We start from the raw sequence: 19,115 nt of genomic DNA, 5'->3' as shown, positions 1-19,115 counted from the left end.
TACAACTTTATTAAACTATTTTTCCAAATTGTTCTCTAAAGTAATTGTGTTAATTTACATCCCTACCAGCAGGATATTAGAGTATGTGAATCTAGAAAGTGAGGCCCTGCAATGGTTTCTCCTGATAAAACAGTGTGGTCTTCCCTTCATAGATGGTGAAACATTTTGTCTAATTTATAGGTGACAATGATGGAAAATTCAAAAGTATTAGTATGGTTCATTTATTCCACAAATATTCTTGAGCATCTGCTATATACCTGGCCCTGAAAAGTGCTGGGTATCAAGAGTCCCTCCCTCCCTCATGGAACTAACCACACATGCATTTTTAAATGTCTCTTTTGTGCAAGGAGTGTATTATCTATTTTTCTCATTTAATTATTGCCATAGACATAGATTGGCAAGTAAAATATTGCCAATTCCATTTTTCAAATGGAGAAACTGAGGCACAGCAAAAGCACATAGCTAAGAGATGGAATCAGAGCCCTGATGTGACTGTAAATGTCCTGTCCATTCCCCTGTTTTTTCCTTCCCTGCTGGTTGTCTGAAATCCTCTACACAGGCAGAGAAAGCCCATCCATGTGTGTGGTTCATGCTGAGATCCAGTGTGGATGAACTCCAAAGCATGTGCCTACCCTCCAGACTCAGAAACCTGGAACTCCACGAGGGGGAACTCATCTCTCAAGCTCTCATATCGGAAACTATTTAGAAACTCCTGAGAAGAGTTCTTATATCTTCTCCCATGCTTGCTTTCTGTATATTTTGGGAGAATTCATGTTTGATTATAGATGTCTGGATTACGGTCTCTGAGAAACAATAGTCGTATCCCACAGAGATACGAAACTATGCAGGTGCCAAATAATATCGAGTTATAAAAACTCCAGTCTTGAGGATTTTTTTTTTCCCCCCACAACATCTTGAAAGCATTTTCTCTGTGTCAACTATGTATTCTAATCTTAAAAGAAAGATCCTGATATTTGGAATATACAATATGCCCTTTTCCCTTGGCAAGGTGTACAATTAATTCCTTATGTTCTCAAATAAAATGGTGGAGTAGAGAGTGTCTCCAGGATCCCCAGAGCTTCCAGGCATACAATAAGAGTGTTTATCTTTTCATTTTCAGAAGCAATCACTGCACACCTCTGCCTGCAGGAGAATGAGTAGTGGGGATTTCTTTCAATTGTTTTCCCAAAGAGAGAGTAAATGAAGTCATCAAGCCATCTGGTCGACCTTCAGCAGTCATTTACTATATTCATTTATCATATCTATGAGTAAACTATAATAACAAGAAAAGAGCTAGCCACAGGAATAAGAATCATGGGAAAAGTTTAAATGTTAAGAGGTTAAAATTTATAAAAGGAAGAAATGGAAAATGGGAAAAGCTTCCTCATGCACCGTGCTCGCCTCAGTCTGCTTGTGTTGACCCATCTGTCCTGCGGTCCTGGCTCACTCCTCATGTTGACAGGTGGTTGTTATAGCTCTCCACCCTGGGGGAAGGGATAAAGGGGGAATCAAATTTCTGGGGGAACTCCCTCTCTATCTAAAGTCAGAGGCTGAGTAACTTTTCTGAATCAGAGCATTTAAGACAGATAGCTTGGAATTCAAAATACTGCCAGACTCCTAAATCTCTATCCACCCCCTTCAACTTCCCATTATTGAGACCTAACTCGTTAATCAAAACCAAAAATTTTCCTCAAACTAGAACAGACACATAAAACCAAGAGCTCATGGGAACTGGGGCAAAGATTAGCTGTAGAAATGAGCTAGAGTAAAAATCTTTCCTTCTCAACGTCTCCCCATTTCCTCTGAAGATGTACATGCAGTGCCCATATCTTCAAATAACTTCAACTGTAGGCTATTTGGTAAGAAATGATCTGTGACTGACTGATGCCACAGTAACTGTGGATGTGACCATGCATGCAGGAGGGGCAGCTCAGAGTTTACAGTTTGTGTGCCATCATCTGGCTGTACTGAGCTCAGGGAACAAATCCCAACTCTCTGCCTGGGGTTGGGGGCCACCTTAATTGTCTTATCCCTTTGGATTGTTCTAGAGGATACTTTTAAAACAGATTTGAAGGATCTTAATTTAGCTGTTAATTCTCATCTTAGGCTTCCTTTCCTGAATGACCCTTAGCATATGGATTTGGATGGGAACTTCTTACATTTTATTACTACATGTGTTTTTTTTTAACTTTAAACTTTTTATTTTGTATTGCTTTTTCATACTGATGCTTGAAAGAAAAGCTGTGACCAAACTGAAAGTGAAAGTCGCTCAGTCACGTCTGACTCTTCGCAACTCTAAGGATTATACAGTCCATGGAATTCTCAAGGCCAGAATACTGGAGTGGGTAGCCTTTCCCTTCTCCAGGGGATCTTTCCAACCCAGGGATCGACCCCAGGTCTCTCACCTTGCAGGCAGATTATTTACCAGCTGAGCCACAAGGGAAGCCCAAGAATACTGGAGTGGGTAGCCTATCCCTTCTCCAGTGGATCTTCCCCACCCAGGAATCGAACTGGGGTCTCCTGCTTTGCAGGGGGATTCTTTACCAACTGAGCTATCAGAGAAGCCAGTGACCAACCTAGACAGCATATTAAAAAGCAGAGACATCACTATGCCAACAAAGGTCTATATAGCCAAAGCTTTGGGTTTTCCAGTAGTCATGTATGGAAGTGAGAGTTGGACCATAAAGAAGGCTGAGCACCGAAAAAATTGATGTTTTTGAACTGTGGTGCTGGTAAAGACTCTAAAGAGTCCCTTGGACAGCAAGGAGATCAAACCAGTCAATCCTAAAGGAAATCAACCCTGAATATCTGTTGGAAGGACTGATGCTGAAGCTGAAGCTCCAATGTTTTGGCCACCTGATGTGAAGAGGAGACTCATTGGAAAAGACCCTGATGCTGGGAAAGATTGAAGGCAGGAGGAGAAGGGGATGACAGAGGATGAGATGGTTGGATGGTGTCACTGACTCAATGGCCATGAGTTTCTGCAAGCTCCAGGAGATGGTAAAGGACAAGAAAGCCTTGTGGGCTGCAGTCCATGGGTCACAAAGAGTTGGACATGACTGTGTGACTGAACAAAAATTTTGTATTGGAGTATAGCTGATTAATAATGCTATATTGCCCAAATATCTTTTTTCATGGAGTGTGAGAAGACTGGGCAATGGGAAGAAATTAGGACTGTAGTTGGGGTAAACATTTTAAGGCACAAATCTTCTCTAGGCCATTCAAAACATAGACGAGACTACCGAATTTCCCTCTAAACAAGGCTGACCCTAGTTCTACCACTTTTCGGGATAATGGCCTGTTTTCCCAGATGCCCAACATTTTTCAAGATGTCAGGTAAGAGCTGCACATATTTTTTTCATAGTGTATCTGATTTTTACATATAAAGGAAAAAGAATAATTAATTACTGTGATGGACAGATTCTGTGATAGATTGCCCAAGTGCCCCTTTAATGAAGAATTTTTGCCCCAGTTGCTGGGTGTGCTTTTAGCAGATAGCCTTTAATAGCAGATAACCTATTTTCAGGTCTCCTGCATCTGGAGAGAGCCCCAGTTCCCAAAGCTGCATCTCTGTCTATGGAACACAGCATGCACACGGGGCAAAATCATTAGGTGGCTAACAAGAGTACTACTCAATTTGTATCATAAAGGATATCAAGGACGGATGATAAGAAGTGACACCTTATCACATGTGCCATAATCTATCTGTTACAAGCACATCACAGGTCCTGCCCACACTACAGGGAGTACCCTAGGGTCTGTCTCCCACACTGAATCATCAAAAAGGCTGCCAGCTTCAAGTACCCAAAGCACGAAAGGGCTTTGTGGCAGGTCCACACTGCAGTGCAAACAGCACAGCTATTTGGGCCTTAGGACCTGAGAGACCCAATGGTATTAGAGAGAAAGTGGTGAAGAAAAGTTACATGGAGTTTATTAATATTTTGAATATCACATTTTATGCAACACAATAAATCATAATATTTGATTAATGTGATGTTTTGATTGAATCGTGATTTTTCTGGCTTATTTTTCTACAAATTAATCAAAACTTAGCAGCCTCATTTTCAATGATATAATCGAAAGCAATGTTGGTTTGCTCTTAGAAAATGTAAGATTGAAAATAATTTTTAATTTTGAGAAGGTTCTTTCTGCTGATAAAACCATTACTGGAGTTGTTAGGAGTATATTACACTGTGACAACATTGGGGCAAATTTCAGACAAATTATTTCAAAATAAGACTTTAGTACATCTAGAGCATGATTCTAAATCCTTTTCTAAAAAGATTTAACTCTTCATACAAATCATTTTTGTTTAAGTCTGAGTTTAATTTTAAACATAAATTTATACAATGACATTTTAATGCTTCCTCTGACATTTCCTATAATTCATGGAATTTGTACAAGAAATTAAAGTGACTTTGTGATTTGTATATAACTCAAAATGCCTGTTATGCAGTATTGCTACATCTTCTATGACAAGAATACATCGATTTTTAAATTGCCTTTCTTGTTAGCAACTGGTTCATTGGAAAGTTCATATGAAACTACAGCTCTTTCCATTAAATGGGACAATTTAAAATTTAATTTCTATTTCTAGTGTATGGACCTATGCTTTCCAATCTTGCAGCAAATTCAAAACCAGAAATTCTACACTCTTTGAAGAATTCTAGTAATTCCCTGATATGCTTTATTGCAATGTTCTTGTTTATGTTTTCTAAAGAGCTCTGGTTCTAATAAAAATGTGTATTGTGGTAGTAGGGGGCAGTTCCCCCACATATCCAAACAATTCTCAGATACCAGCTGGGTGTCCCACAATTCAGCTCATTTCTGACACTACCTGCAGATAGAGTCAGACTCCACAGGTTAAGGGATCAGTTCTACAAGACTGTTGCCCCTCCACACACACACACACACACACACACACACATACTTCAGATGCCAGCTGCAAGTCCAGATCATCACCTGATGCATTGATCAGAGGTTCCAACAACCCACTCCTTGGTTTTGGCTAATTTGATAGAGCAGCTCACAGAACTCAGAGAAAACTTTTACTTACTAGATCACTGGTTTGTTATAAAAGGATATAACTCAGGAACAGTCAGATAGAAGAGATGCATAAGTATAGGTATGGGGAAAGGGCGAGGAGATTCCATGTCCTGTTTATGAGAGCCACACCCAAATCTTCAGATGTTCATTAACCAAGAAGCTCTCTAAATCCCATCCTTTGAGTTTTTATGGAGGCTTCATTACATAGGCATCATTGGCCATTGGCCATTGGCCATTGGTTAAACTTTCAGCCCCTCTTCCCTCCATGAAGGTCAGAAGAGGAGACTGAAAGCTTCAACCTTCTAATCATATGATTGGTTCTCCTGGCAATTAACCTACCTCCTTGAAAGTGAAAGTGAAGTTGCTCAGTTGTGTCTGACTCTTTATGATCCCATGGACTGTAGCCTACCAGGCTCCTCTGTCCATGGCATTTACCAGGCAAGAGTATTGGAGTGGGTTGCCATTTCCTTCTCCAGGGGATTTTCCCAACCAAGGGATTGAACCTGCATTGCAGGCACCAGGGAAGCCCAACCTACCTTCTTAGATACTTTCTAAAAGTCACCTCATTAACATAACAAAAGTACCTCTCAGCACTTAGGAAATATCAAGGTTTTGAGGAGCTCTGTGCCTGAAATGGGGATGAAGACCAATAGTATATTTCTTATTATAACTCACAGTATCACACTTTCCTTTTGTAATAACTTACTGAAATGTTTACTGGCTGAGCACAGGTAGTCCCTCTCTCAGCCCTCAGGCTGAAGAGTTAATATCTGTGCAGATACCACAGCACCAGCTTTGAGGGATGAATGGAAAAGCTGGCTTCTCACCACAGGTCCCAGCCTTAAACTCAAGAGCTTTCTCTCCTTTCTTCCAGGACTGTGGCTGTCACCATGGCTGTTTCTGTTGCTGCTGCTGCCATCCCAGTCCAGGCCACCCCTGCAATCTTCAGAGCCCTGACCAGTCCCAGGTATGCTTAGGTGCACCAGGTACCCAGGCTGATTGCTTGGTGTGAATGCTGAACACTGAGTGCTCTGCCTGTGGATCTGCCAGTATATGCACTGTTACCTGGTTATTTCCCCTGCATACACACATGCCCTGTTGTTCTACTGGACTTCTGTGATAGGCATAAGTTAAAAGATAAAATCATTAGGAACTTCAAGATGGTGTTCAAAGAGCATTAAACCAAGCATGCAGCCCTTTAGGAGAATGGAGTCCTGTGTGACTATGTTGATTACATGCCCATGAAGCTAGCCCTGATGGCACAACTTGCTCAAAAAGTTAGTGTTCTTGGACGTCCTATGTGTTGGTGGCTGCTACACTGTCACAGGACCAAGCAGGGAAGACCACACAGAACCAAGAAGAGAAGTGCCTCCTCTTTCCACATCCCACCAGAGTCCTTCTAATGCCCATAACAAAGCTTAATACCATGCCAGATGGGAAAGATAAAATATGGTCCAGCTCCAGCATCACAGTGCAGGATGAAGAATGGATTTAGAGAAGTTTTCCCTGGTGGTCCAGTTGTTAGGAATCTGTACTTCTACTGCAGAGGGCACAAGTTTGATCCCTGGTTGGGGAACTAAGATTCTGCAAACAGCACAGTGCAGCCAAAAAGAAAATGAATTTAGAGGACTAAAGAGTTGACTTAACTCAATTTGGAAATGTGCAGAATTTGAAAGGCTAAAGGCAAAAGGAACTTTACATAAGCACTGTGTTCCAGTTGATAGTTTTGTTAACCCAAGGTTTGGGTTAACAGTTCTGACACCATTATGCATGTATACTTGGGCTGGGCAATTAAGTAGATGGTAGAAGCCAGGTCTCACACTGTTGAAGTGGGAAGTTATGAATAAACAAGGAAACGAGGCTAGAATTCTCCATGTGGTAATAGATTAGAGTTGGAGACATCAGTATGAACCCATGTTTGGCTTAGTATTGGATGGATTGATGCTGAAGCTGAAGCTTCAATACCTGGGCCGTTAGATGCAAAGAGTTGACTCGTTGGAAAAGACCAAAATGCTGAGAAAGATTGAGGGCAGGAGGAGAAGGGGGGTGACAGAGGATGAGATCATTAGATGGCATCATAGACTCAATGGATAGGAGTTTGAGCAAACTCTGGGAGATAGTGAAGGACAGGGAAGCCTGGCATGCTGCCATCCATGGAGTCACAAAGAGTCAGACACAACTGAGCGACTGAACAACAACAACAAAGATATATGTGGTTACATTTAGAAATATTTACACAGAGGAATGCATCCATATATCTCCTTGACCTGAGAGGGAGGGCTGGGAAGCAAAGACCCCTTAATTACAGTAAGCATATCTAGAACTCAAATCTTGGTTTCTAATGTTGTTCTCTAATAAAGGGAATCAGGGTTTGTTGAAGAACTGGTTGATACGAGGACTGAGGCAGGAAACATTCAAAATGAGCCTGGAGTATCTAGGATGCCAAAAAATAGGAAAATGCCAAAAAACAAAACCAATCGGAAAAATGCATAGTAATGGAGAGTCCCACTGTAATGGAAAGGAATCCAGATGCCAGCTAAAAGAGTTCCAAATGGCCAGAGCTGGAATGATTTGAGCAATAAGATAAGTAATGGAGTGTTGAATTATTGTCCAAAGTATAATATTAATTTCTACAAGTCCATAGTGGTGTAAATAAATAATTGAATAAATTAATAAGTGGGAGAAAATAGACAAATCTTCCATGCTGAAGAATTCTGAATAATTAATGTAGCTACTCCTTCACCCTCAAGGTAGTACAGCATGGGAAAAGATTTATAAAAAGAGTAACTTTACAGTGGATACTCTGACAAACATCATTGCAAGCCAGATGACCAGAGTTAGCATCAACTCTGACAGGTCACACAAATAGTATGTACTCTTCAAATGATGTGAAGAGTGGCCTATAACTCTGTGACCTTCTTGCCCAAAGCACATTACTCCACAATGAAAACCTCAGGCAAATCCTAACTGAGGAATAATCTATATAATAATGGACCTCAAAACTGTCAAAATCAACAAAAACAAAGAATGTCCAAGAAAAGACCATAATCAAGAGAAGTCTAAGGAGATTTGACTACTAAATGTTATGTGTGGTCCTGGATGGGATCCTGGGGCAGAAAAAAACATGAGGGAAACACTGGGGCAATCTGAACAAAAAACGGACTTTAGAATATTGATCCCTTAATTGTGACAAGTATATTATGCAGATGTAGGATGTTAGTTATGGGGAGAACTGGGTGATGGATATACAGTAATTCTCTGTACTATCTTCACAATTATTCTGTAAACTTAAAACTGCTCTAAAATAACAATTTAGTTTTAAAAGAATAGATCTGAAGTTGAGAGACTGAAACTTGATAAGTGCATGACATATTAACGTCCTTCAGAGAGTATTCAACCCTGAAAGAGGCACTGAACTATAGAAGAGACAAAATGCTTTGGTCCACTAACCTCAGCCAGCCTCTATCCTCAGCCATTTCAGTAAAGGCACAAAGGCATATGTGTGAAACGTACAGATGACCAGGGATGAAGCAGGCACCTGAGCCATCAGCATGTACTCCAACATACTGAGGTTGATCTAGCTGTCTTCATGGCTGAATGTCCAACCCGCCCATTATGGGGGCCAATAATGAGTTCTTAATATTGGCATGAGGCAAAATGGCCACTGGGTGTCAAGTTGTCAAGTCAACTACATGGAACCTCTTTCACTTTCTCAATCCTGCTTCCTTCTCTCCTCATCCATAAGCATTCATCCCAAGAGCACTGTTTAATAAACATCTTAGCTGCTCTCCAACCCAGCATCTGCATCCCAAGGAAACTGACCTGTGACAAATGTCCGCTCAGTGTCACGATCTATGCTGGGTGACTTGCATTTGTCATTTATGCTATTTTTCACAGCACCCTGTGAGATATTTTCAATGGTGCCTACCTTTAAGAGTTGAGGCAGGAAGTCTCAGAGGTTAATGAACTTGTCCAGGGTTCTATCACTCTTAGATTCAGAGCGACTTCAAAGGCCATGTCTGGGGAGGCTACCATGGTAGCTGCACCTGTTGTAAGAAAAAGAAAAGGACACTAGTGATCATTTTCTCCAATAGACCAGACATTTTGCTCGATCCTTGTGCCTACAAATCATTCCGTTTCACTAACCCAATTAAAGTAGAGAGGGTTATCCCCATTTTAAACATCAATAAATCCAAGTATAAGGGACTTTCGCTAGATGAGCAAAAAAGTTGGTTGCGGAATCCATTCCTGTCTGAATTCAAAGGCAGCACACTCTCCTCCAGGTCAAACTTCTTACTCTAAGATCAAGAGCCACCCAGAGAGAGCCTGAGAGATTGGAGACCCTGAGACACGTATTTACCTAGAAACCGCACAAACTATACTGTATTCACTGACTTATCGACAGAAAAGATGGGTATCTTCTTTCTCAGTGAGTTTCACAGATTTTCCAAAGGGGTCTCCCAACAGCCTCCTAGGCCCTGCAGTTACCTACAATAAGTGTTGTTGTTGTTTAGTCACTAAGTCATATCTGACTCTTATTGATCCTATGGACTGTAGCCCTCCAGGCTCCTCTGTCTGTGGGATTTTCCAGGCAAGAATACTGGAGTGGGTTGCTGTGCCCTCCTTCAGGGGATCTTCTCTATCCAGGGATCAAACTCGCAACTCCTGCATCTCCTGCATTGATAGGCCAATTATTTACCACTGAGCCACCAGGGAAGCTCTAATAATAATGGTGCTTACATAATTTTTGATCCAAAGCATGATATGTAAGAGTATCATGGGACAATAGGAGAAAACCAGATGGCCATGAGTAAATGGAGAAAAATGCTCTCCCTACTATTGCGAAAAAATGTTCTATGTTTCTTACATACACTCTTAGTTCACAATTAGTGCCTCAAACCAAATCACACTGTAAGTTGGGTTTTAGGAGAGAGCGCTTCACTGAATGGCCCTGGCTTTAATGCACTAAGTTTTCCCCTGAAAATTCAACCACAATCCTGGCCTCTTAATCACATAGCTGCTTGAGCTCCACTCTGATATAAACACTGCACATTTCCGATTTGTGGAATTGTTTTCCTTTAATTAAATGAAGGGGGGAGGTGTAGTTATTTTCAACTCTCTGCACAAATTACTACCCAGTAGAAACAGAATCATGTATTGTAAGTAGTACTCATTCTATTTATTGTGCCGTCTATTGATGTGTGTTGGACTTGTTCTATTTTGGAGGCACTGCCATGGTAACTGGGCTCCTGACAAAGGCCTGTGTCAGAGCCAAACTTGTACATGCAGAACTTCAGATAAGTGATGAAATAAAGAATCAACCTCAGTAGGCTCAAAAATAACAATTTGGAGAATCATGTTTTGCTCCTGAGTGTTTTCATCCACAAAGTTGGAAAGTTCTGAGAGGCAAATCATGGGATTTACTGGACATCAAACTGGATCTGAGCAAAAGGGTGGAAGGAAGTCTATTTTCACAGTCTGTTAGCACCCCCCTGTCAACTTCTCTGGCTCTGCCTTTGGGTTAGGCTCACAGTTTTAGGGAAAAAGTACAAGCCGGTGTTCAGCCTTTAGAGAACCAGGGTGTCTTTAGAGGATTGGCCTTGACTCCACGGCCCTGAGATGTGGCCCTGAATCTGCCCTTAGATCGCTCAGGGGCTTCACCAAACTAGGATTCTGTTGCCACTTCTATACATGGAAACCCTTGGAAGGCACAGGTGCCCTAATGTCAGGTTCCCCCTGAAGCTGGTGCAGGGAGGAGATGGGGAGGAGTCTGCCTGAGTCTCCCTTCTCTGTAGAACCAGCAGATCTCAGTGTTCCTGTGGTGAGTGGGCACCTAAACCATGCTGACTCTCTATAGCCCAGGTCTGCAGGGACCAAGGACACCAGAAGGAAGCTCACATGAACAAAACTCCTTTCCCTGGAGGATTTCCCTTTGGATTTTGCATAGAAATAACAGTCTCTCGTTACTTCCATTCAATTTCTCACTCTGTAAAGCATAAGCAGTGACCAGGTCAAGGTCTTCCTTCCCCATCTCTACCCCATCCTTCTTCCTTTTCCTAGATCCCCTCAGCCTATCAGTTCAGGCTTGGTTTAGCTCCTGAGTTGGATCCAGCAGTAGAAGGGAGTTCACATGTTCAGGGGTGGCTATGGACCAGTCCATAGAACTCATCCTGGGGTTCAACACCAGTGGGAGAACTGCCTTTCCTTTTCTACTAGTTTTAGCCACTGCTCATGGCTTCATGAGCTAACTTATTCAGGTTTGAATTCAATCCAGAAGCAAGATGACCACCATCTATCTGGAGCCTGCTCAGAAGGACTAAAAGTAGATGCCTACCAAGTCTCTGGGAAGCCATGAGCCCCAGAGGGAAGGTTAATGGGAATGGTACCATCTGTGTATATTTCCTGACTCCAGTGAGAACGAACCAGGGCACAGACAAGAAGAAGGGGGAAAATGGAGGGGTTTCCCTGTTTATTAGAGAAACAGATTCTCACTTGGCTGAAATAAAATTGGTAAGATTATCTAGGAATCCCAGCTTCTCACCTTAGCCATCATTTCCTATCCCCAGTATTTGAGAGGCGATTGTAAACTTAGCACAGAAGGGTAAGCTTAGTGCCCCATCCTGTTAGTACTGCAACAAAACACACGCTGTCCCACCTCATGATCCGTGGTGTCCCCCTACCCCCTAAAGCATTTCAGTCCTTGGTGCTCCCATTGGCCCTCCCCTATCCCCAAGCTTCAACCAGAAGGCTTGACTCTCTTGAGGGTTTCTGTGACTAAGGGTTCCTTGGGTCAGAAATAACAGATGTGGGCCTGGATCCACCCAGCTCTCCTCAACTCTCTCACCCTCTGAGTTTTCTTTTATTGATGATGGGAATCCCACATTTCTTTCTGATCCTACTTCTTATTTCTCTTCCCCCAAATCTCCCCCTCCCATAAACAACAGAAACAACTGCTTTCCCACTCAACAGTCTTCTCTCTTGGGATCCTGGGTATTTCCATTTAGGGGAATCAGTTATCATGCTAGCTATGCCTTCCTCCCTTATTTAATCCGTTCTTCCTCCAGTTTGTCAAACACTCCCCTTGCTATGGGGGAGCGGGGAGCAGAGTGGGAGACCATGGAGGCATTGAGACAACAGGTGTAGAAATATTTATAGATTAAAAAGCAAACTGACTAAGATGTCCACTGATGGTAATCTTATGATTTTTCTGCAGGGTAGAGTTCACAACTTGGATAAAAAAAAAAATAGTGCTGATTATCCACATCTGGGATGAATATGTGTAAAGGTGAGAGAGGTCACGGAGGAAGTAGGGAACTGGAGAAATTCTTAATAAACCATAGGAAGAAGACCAACATGGGGCTTTGTATTTTTAGGGGTGACAGAACACTTCCGGCCTGTTAGGACTTGAGATGTTAATTATAGGACCTGTGGATGTCAGCAGAGAGCTTTTAAAAGAATAACTTAAGTGCCTAAAATCCCCCCAAGAATACAGAGCCCGTTTTTAGAAATGGCCGTCAAAGACAACAAAAGCCAAATGCGCAAATGCCTTCTACGCAAGGTGGTGCTGGGCAACCAGCTCGCTTTCCAGCCTCCCCCCACGCTGTTGCTAGGAAACCAAAGGGCTATACTTCCATCATCTCCATACTTGCTGGGAGATTGAGTAATTGGTCTCTGGATGTGCGTGTGCTGCTTCCCAAAATATCTTTTTAAAAAGACGTGAGAGAGATGCGGAGCTAGTAGGTAGGATGGTGGAGGGCGGACTGTGTCCCCAGAGGGCAGTGGGTTCCAAAAGCCAGGACTGCAGCAGAGGGGGAGGAGGGGAGGACCCACGTTGGGGACGGAAGTTGGCAGCTGTTTACAGCTTCCCCAGATTCTTTCTTATCTTCAGTTTTCTTATTTGAGACTGATCTCCTAAGCAGAATCTGGAAATTGGTAGCGACAACTAAAATCTGGAGAGTAATGTGGTTTAGTTTTTGTTCTTATTGACACAGCAAGGCTAGGAGAAATACTTTATTTGTATGCACTTAAAATATAAATGCACATACTTTGCAGTGCTGGATTATAGTTGTTGAACCTCATTTTGTGGGGCAGGGAGCAGGCGTTAGAAATAGGCAGGCTGTGGACATACACCCATGCACCCACGCACCCAGGCCGCTGTGATGAAAATGCCTCCTTCAGCTGCAGGGAGTCAAAAAAATGGAACATCAGGGCCCACAGCTGAGGATGTCTGGAAGTTGGGAAACAAAGTAATGAGACTTAGCACTGCTCCTAAGAGCTGCAAGACTGTTCATTATCTTTCTGTGCCTTAGTTTCATCACCTGTGACCCTACATGGTTGAGATAGTCCATCCCCAGTGTACATTTCACATATTTATCTACATCTAGTCCCACCTTCTCCCCAGAGCCAAGGGACGAGGTCATACCATTGCTTTGTGAAGGTTTTTGATCTTTCCTATTAATTTTGTGAATGATTTCTGCATTTTGTATTTTTCCAGTATTGATTCAAATTATTTGTTGCTGGAAGTCTTGAAGAGTAGATTTGCAAACGAAGTAAGTGACATTTAAATTGTATTATTTTCCTTTTTGTTACACTTTCCATACACTTAACGTGTTCAGAAATTCACTTTTAACAGCATCACTTTTTTTTTTTAAACCAAGGGAGGAGGATGGAAGGAGGTAAGGGGTTCAGGATATATTGAAATTATATCCTGATCTTATAAATGACAACTTAGAATCTAGGGAGTTTTCCTTACAGTCACTGGCTGGGTGATTAAGTGTTGTAAAATTCTATCAGGAATTAGGAAACTCACTTTCTAGTTCTGACTCTTATCTTTCCTACTTTCAACTCCTGGGACCATGACCAGACCCTTCTCTGTAAAATGGGGGGAAAGCCCATGCTCCAATCCTCAGAGGAATGTTAGGAAACAAAATTATACATGTAAATGAACTTTGGAACGTAGAAAGGGTGCACAGAATGTTCTGCATTCTTTTCACTGTGTGCCTGAGAAATTTATTCATTTATTCAGCAGGCATTTTCTGAGATGATTCTGCCACCAGGCCCTCATTAGGTATTGATTCACATGGCACATATCCATGGTCAATGTCATCCCCACAGTTTCGGGGAGAGGGACCCTCGATTACTATGGATGACTGAATTCTCAACAACCGCAGCCCCTGGGTACTAGACCTTCTCACAGGCTGAACCTTTGCCCAGTGTGAAAACTGCTCTTAAATCACTCCCATGAGTGTCTGTCTTACTGTGTTCTCGAACACTCCCAGTGACACAAACCTCAGACACTTTACTTCCTGTGTTAATGAGTGCTAGTGCCTGATCACTATACAAGCAGATGTTCCTGAGCCAAAACAAAAAAAAATTACACCTATCTTTAGGTTAGCAAATATTCCCCACCCTTGGCTGAGCAGGCAAATAAGCAATGCTTTCACCTTTTTTTTTTTTTTTCTCATTAGAGACACTAAAGCTCGCTGTCTCTGGGAACATCCAGACCCCCTCATTTTCCTTGTTTTCAAGAGCATCCTGGGAGGTTTTGGATGGACCTCTATTATGAGGGCTGTGAGGAGTGTTAGCTGTCTTGACATCACCAGTAAGTGGGGAGAAGGAGCCACACCTCACTTTTAGTCTTTCTGATCCTGTTAGAAGTTGCTTTCTCCTTGTGCCAAGAGTGAGTTGAAACCTGGAGAACAAGGGAGGGAAAATGGGACTTGCGGGCTGGGCATTAGCTTTACCAGGCAGAGCTGAGTTCCTTCTCCTTTTGTCTTGGGTATTTGGCAAACATTCCAAAGTTTTCTGTAGGGGGATGGATGTGGGAGGAAGAGCACAAGGGAGTCATAAAAGGGTGCCAAGTAATAATGAATGAGAGTCATTCTGTGCACTCCCAGGAGATCTGAGCCCATGGGAGGCAGATGTCAGTTCAGCACCAGGAAGTGCTTGCTTAGGAAACTTTGTAAAATGCAAATGGCCTAGGGGGAGAGGGGGTAGGCTGGAGCAGGGCAAGGCAGGAGGAGGTGTTCAAATGAATTCCCTTTCACTGGGACTGGCCCCCCAAGCAAGGATGTCCATGAGACTGCCCTCTGTGCCCCCTCCAACCCTGTGAATCTGTGATGCTACAGGAGCTCCAGGAAAGACATTCTGATCCATAATCACCCCTCACCCTAAATCCAGAAAGGTCTTCTTTGTCCCAAACTAAGAAAGTATGATACAACTTTTCAAAGTGCTTTTTTAAAGTCTACACTAGGAAAGTCCCCAGGTCCGGCTGAATTGAACAAAAATAACTATCATCCCTGGGGCTGGGGGACTTATAATTTGCATGATTAAGGAAGTGCTGGCCTCTCACCTGTAATGGTCTCATGCTAGTGTTTAGTAGCAATATGGCAGAACTTGAGCTCCAGTGTATCCAGACAGCTCCAGTTTCATGGTCACAGGCTGAGTCCAAGCCTTGTGGTTGCCCTGCTTGTTATGGTAAGCTAGCAGCTGGGTGTTCTTCATCAGAACCCGTGGTTGGAGAACCACCATCTTCTTCTGCCATTATGGGGAGCTGGAGCCCAGCCTTTCAGTTGATCAGGACTGATTGACTGATTGCTTTCAATACAGGGCCATAATGGGTCTCCATGGAGCTTTGCAGGAAGAGAGAACATGTAATTTACTACTTAACTCCTTGGACATTGATGATCTGCTTTTCAAATCTATCTAGTGTTCTGTCTAGCATTCGTAACAGTTCCAGGCCCTTTTCCATCTGACCCATTTTCTGTTGGAGTCAAGTACTCGGATGTTTCTATTTGGATGGTTGAAATTCTGATGCTGAATCTTATCGTTCTCTAGAATAACAATTCTCCACATTAGTTACACATTAGAACAACTAGAGAGTTTACACAAACACACACACACATAAAAGCCAAACAGTGTCTTGTCCAACTTGTCCAACTCAGACTAATAGCAACTAATTCTTTCAGGGTGAGGCTTTGGCTTTTGCATTTTTCAAAGTTCTCCTCGTGATTCTGATCTACAGCAAGAACTGCTGTTGCCAGAAAAATAGGACTATATGAAAAGAATCCGCACCTAAATGAAGGAAGAAAGTGTTGAGATTTCCAGGAAGATGGAGCACAAAACAAGTACAGAAAGCTTCTGTCTTGTTCACATACACATGCTTGATAAAATATAACTAAATGGAAAAAAACAGAAAAATCTCCACAAGCCAAAGGAAACTAAAAGCCAAATTAAGGCCTGTCACTCGATTTGAGAGTAGATAGTCATCATACCTTGTGGATCAAGTGTCAGGAGGTGGTGGCCCTCGAGGTGGCTATAGTGTGTTGGAGGATGTCTGTCCTAGAGGCAGAGCTCTCATTTCTGGCATCAGAATCACTGAATTGTGATGGAAGGTAAATGGGAAGCCCTTCTTGTATTTCCTGGGTGTCGATGAATCTTGAGATTTAAAGGATACCCTAGGAAGGGAGGGCACCCCCAGTAATTGCTGAGATTGGTTTTGCTCCTGCAGGATGTGGACTTGAGTCAAATGTAGCCTGATCTAAAGAAAATGAAGTAGTGGCATTTCCCACACTTAGGCTGGTATCTACAAATCCATACGTACCTGCTATAGAAGGAGAGGTTGTAGTTGTTGGTAGGCAGGTTGTTATAGTATCTGTGTGACTTTAGGGCTTTGCCTGGTGGCTCAGCAGTAAAGAATCAGCTTGCAATGTGGGAGATACAGGTTTGATACACAGGTTTGATCACTGCGTCGGAAAGATCCCCTGGAGAAGGACATGGAAACCCACTCCAGTATTCTTCCATGGAAAATCCCATGGAAAGAGAAGCCTAGCAGGCTACAGTCCATGAGTCATGGAAGTGTCAAACACAGCTGAGTGACTAAACAACAATACGACATGATGTGTGTATACAAATACAACCTATATAGTAATACTAAAAGTGATTAGATATCATGATCTATCTAATGAAAAATAGATGTCCTATAGATGAATAGTGGTGCCCATGTGAGAAGTGATTGAGGTAGTTAATTGGTATTTAAAATGCTATTATCAATACCAGGCTGTTTGCTAAGGAGGATAAGGGATGTGGCAGATTTTTGTATGTACATGAAGTGATTGATTCTGAAGACTGAGGATTTATTCTAAGTGTTGGATAAGTGTCGTTGTTCCTACATGAAGGAGGCAGAAGAATCTAGCAGAGCCCAGGTCTCTAATGCCAGGAATGCAGCTTTCAGTGACCAGAACTCCCTGGGTCTTCCATCGTGTCTCCCCCCATCCCACCCCCAGGTCACCTGAACAGAGGTCAGGCTGGTCTTGGCATTAGCACATCATTGCATCTGTGACTTCCATGTAAGGTCAGGGAAGGGAAGTTTCTGGGCCCACATTGCATTTTATATATGCTCAGACACTCAGTTGTGTCTGACTCTGCCACCCCATGGACTATAGCCCACCAACCGCATAGTCAATAATAAATCATTGCTTGTTGGATGAATTTGGTGTGAGCCTGACATTCATTGTACAATACCACCTGTAGAAGGCAGGAGGGATGGGGTCTTTAGCTCTCATGTAGCTTTAACTGTGGGAGAGCTGACACAGGGGAAATGGCCAGATTTGCAGAGAGGTAGTCTCACATACTGCAGGCCTCAGAACCTGGTTGCTAGGCAACCGTCTCCACTGCAGGCTCACCCTCCTGAAGCTCATGAGTGGTGTGAAGGGGGTTAAGGAGCAGCGGGTCCAGGAAAGCATCCCAAAGACCATGCCAGATTTGGGCTTTGGCTTCATGCCAAATTCTTACCCCATCCCTAATGACCCAAATCCTTACACTCCAGGTTTAACTTCCTAGAAACTCTCTAGTCTCCTGGAACCTGGAATCTTGGCATCAGCCCCCCTCATAACTCCATCCGTAACAGGGCTGGGATGTTGAATTGCTTTCAGCAGTCTCTGAGGGGCCTGGAGCCCAGACCCTAAGCACCATGACACGTGGCTAGGCCAAACTCCAGCTGCGGACTTCGGGGAACCAGCCAGGTGCCTGCATTTCTATTCTGCCTGTTGCCTGCAGTGGGACCTCATGAGTTTCTCACTTGTTGAGGGATTAAATGACTACTTCTCTGGCAAATAGTAATTACTACATTTGCTGGTCCATTTCTTTTGTTCTAATTTTTTGGCAGTTCCTTAAGTCACAGTGCCTTAGTTTTCTCACCTGTAACTGGGGATAATAATAGTACCCACCTCTCAGGGTTGATGTAAGAGCTGGGTGAGTTACCATACTGGAGAGGTTTAGAGGTAGGCCTCCAAAAGGATATGCCCACATAGTCGTCCCTGGAACCTGGGAACCTGATCTGATAAGGCAAAAAAGAGCAAGGAAGAGCTGTTCCTGGATTATCTGGGTGGGTCTTAAATGTAGCCACATGTATCCTTATAAGACAGACACACAGAGGAGGAGGCAAGGTGGCTGCTGAGGCAGAGATTGGAGTGATGTGGCCACAAGGAACACCTGGAGCCCCCAGAGGCTGGAACAGTAAAGGACAGTCTCCCTGAGTGTGTCCAGAGGGAGCGTGGCCCCACCCACACCTCAGGTTCCTGCCTCCGGGACTGAGAGATGTTTTAAACCACTCAGTTGGTGGCCATTTGTTACAGGAAAATCAGGAAACTAACACACATACATAACACCCTGGCATGCACTGAGCACTTGTTTTGTTAGTCAATTTGTTCTGAAGGTTAGGACACCTGTTTGAATGAGGTTGTTAGCCACAATACTTCAGAAGTCATGTTCCCAGCCAAGCAGTTATGCTTCCTCAAGGGTGAACTAAAGGTGTGTATTTGAGGGAGAAAATGGGATGGGGTCTACAAACCAGGAGATGAGGGCTCTGAAAAGTTTGACTTTAGGTTTGGAATTCAAACTGATTATTGGGGCTTCCTTAGTGGCTCAGATGGTAAAGAATCTGCCTGCGAAGCAGGAGACCCGGGTTCGATCCCAGGGTTGAAAAGACCCCCCAGAGAAGGGAATGGCTACCCACTCTAGTGTTCTTGCCTGGAGAACAGAGGAGCCTGCGTTGGGGTACAGTCCATGGG

Source organism: Bubalus bubalis, chromosome 3 (assembly GCF_019923935.1).
Source record: "Bubalus bubalis isolate 160015118507 breed Murrah chromosome 3, NDDB_SH_1, whole genome shotgun sequence".
Lineage (NCBI taxonomy): Eukaryota > Metazoa > Chordata > Mammalia > Artiodactyla > Bovidae > Bubalus > Bubalus bubalis.
This window is presented reverse-complemented; position numbering follows the sequence as displayed.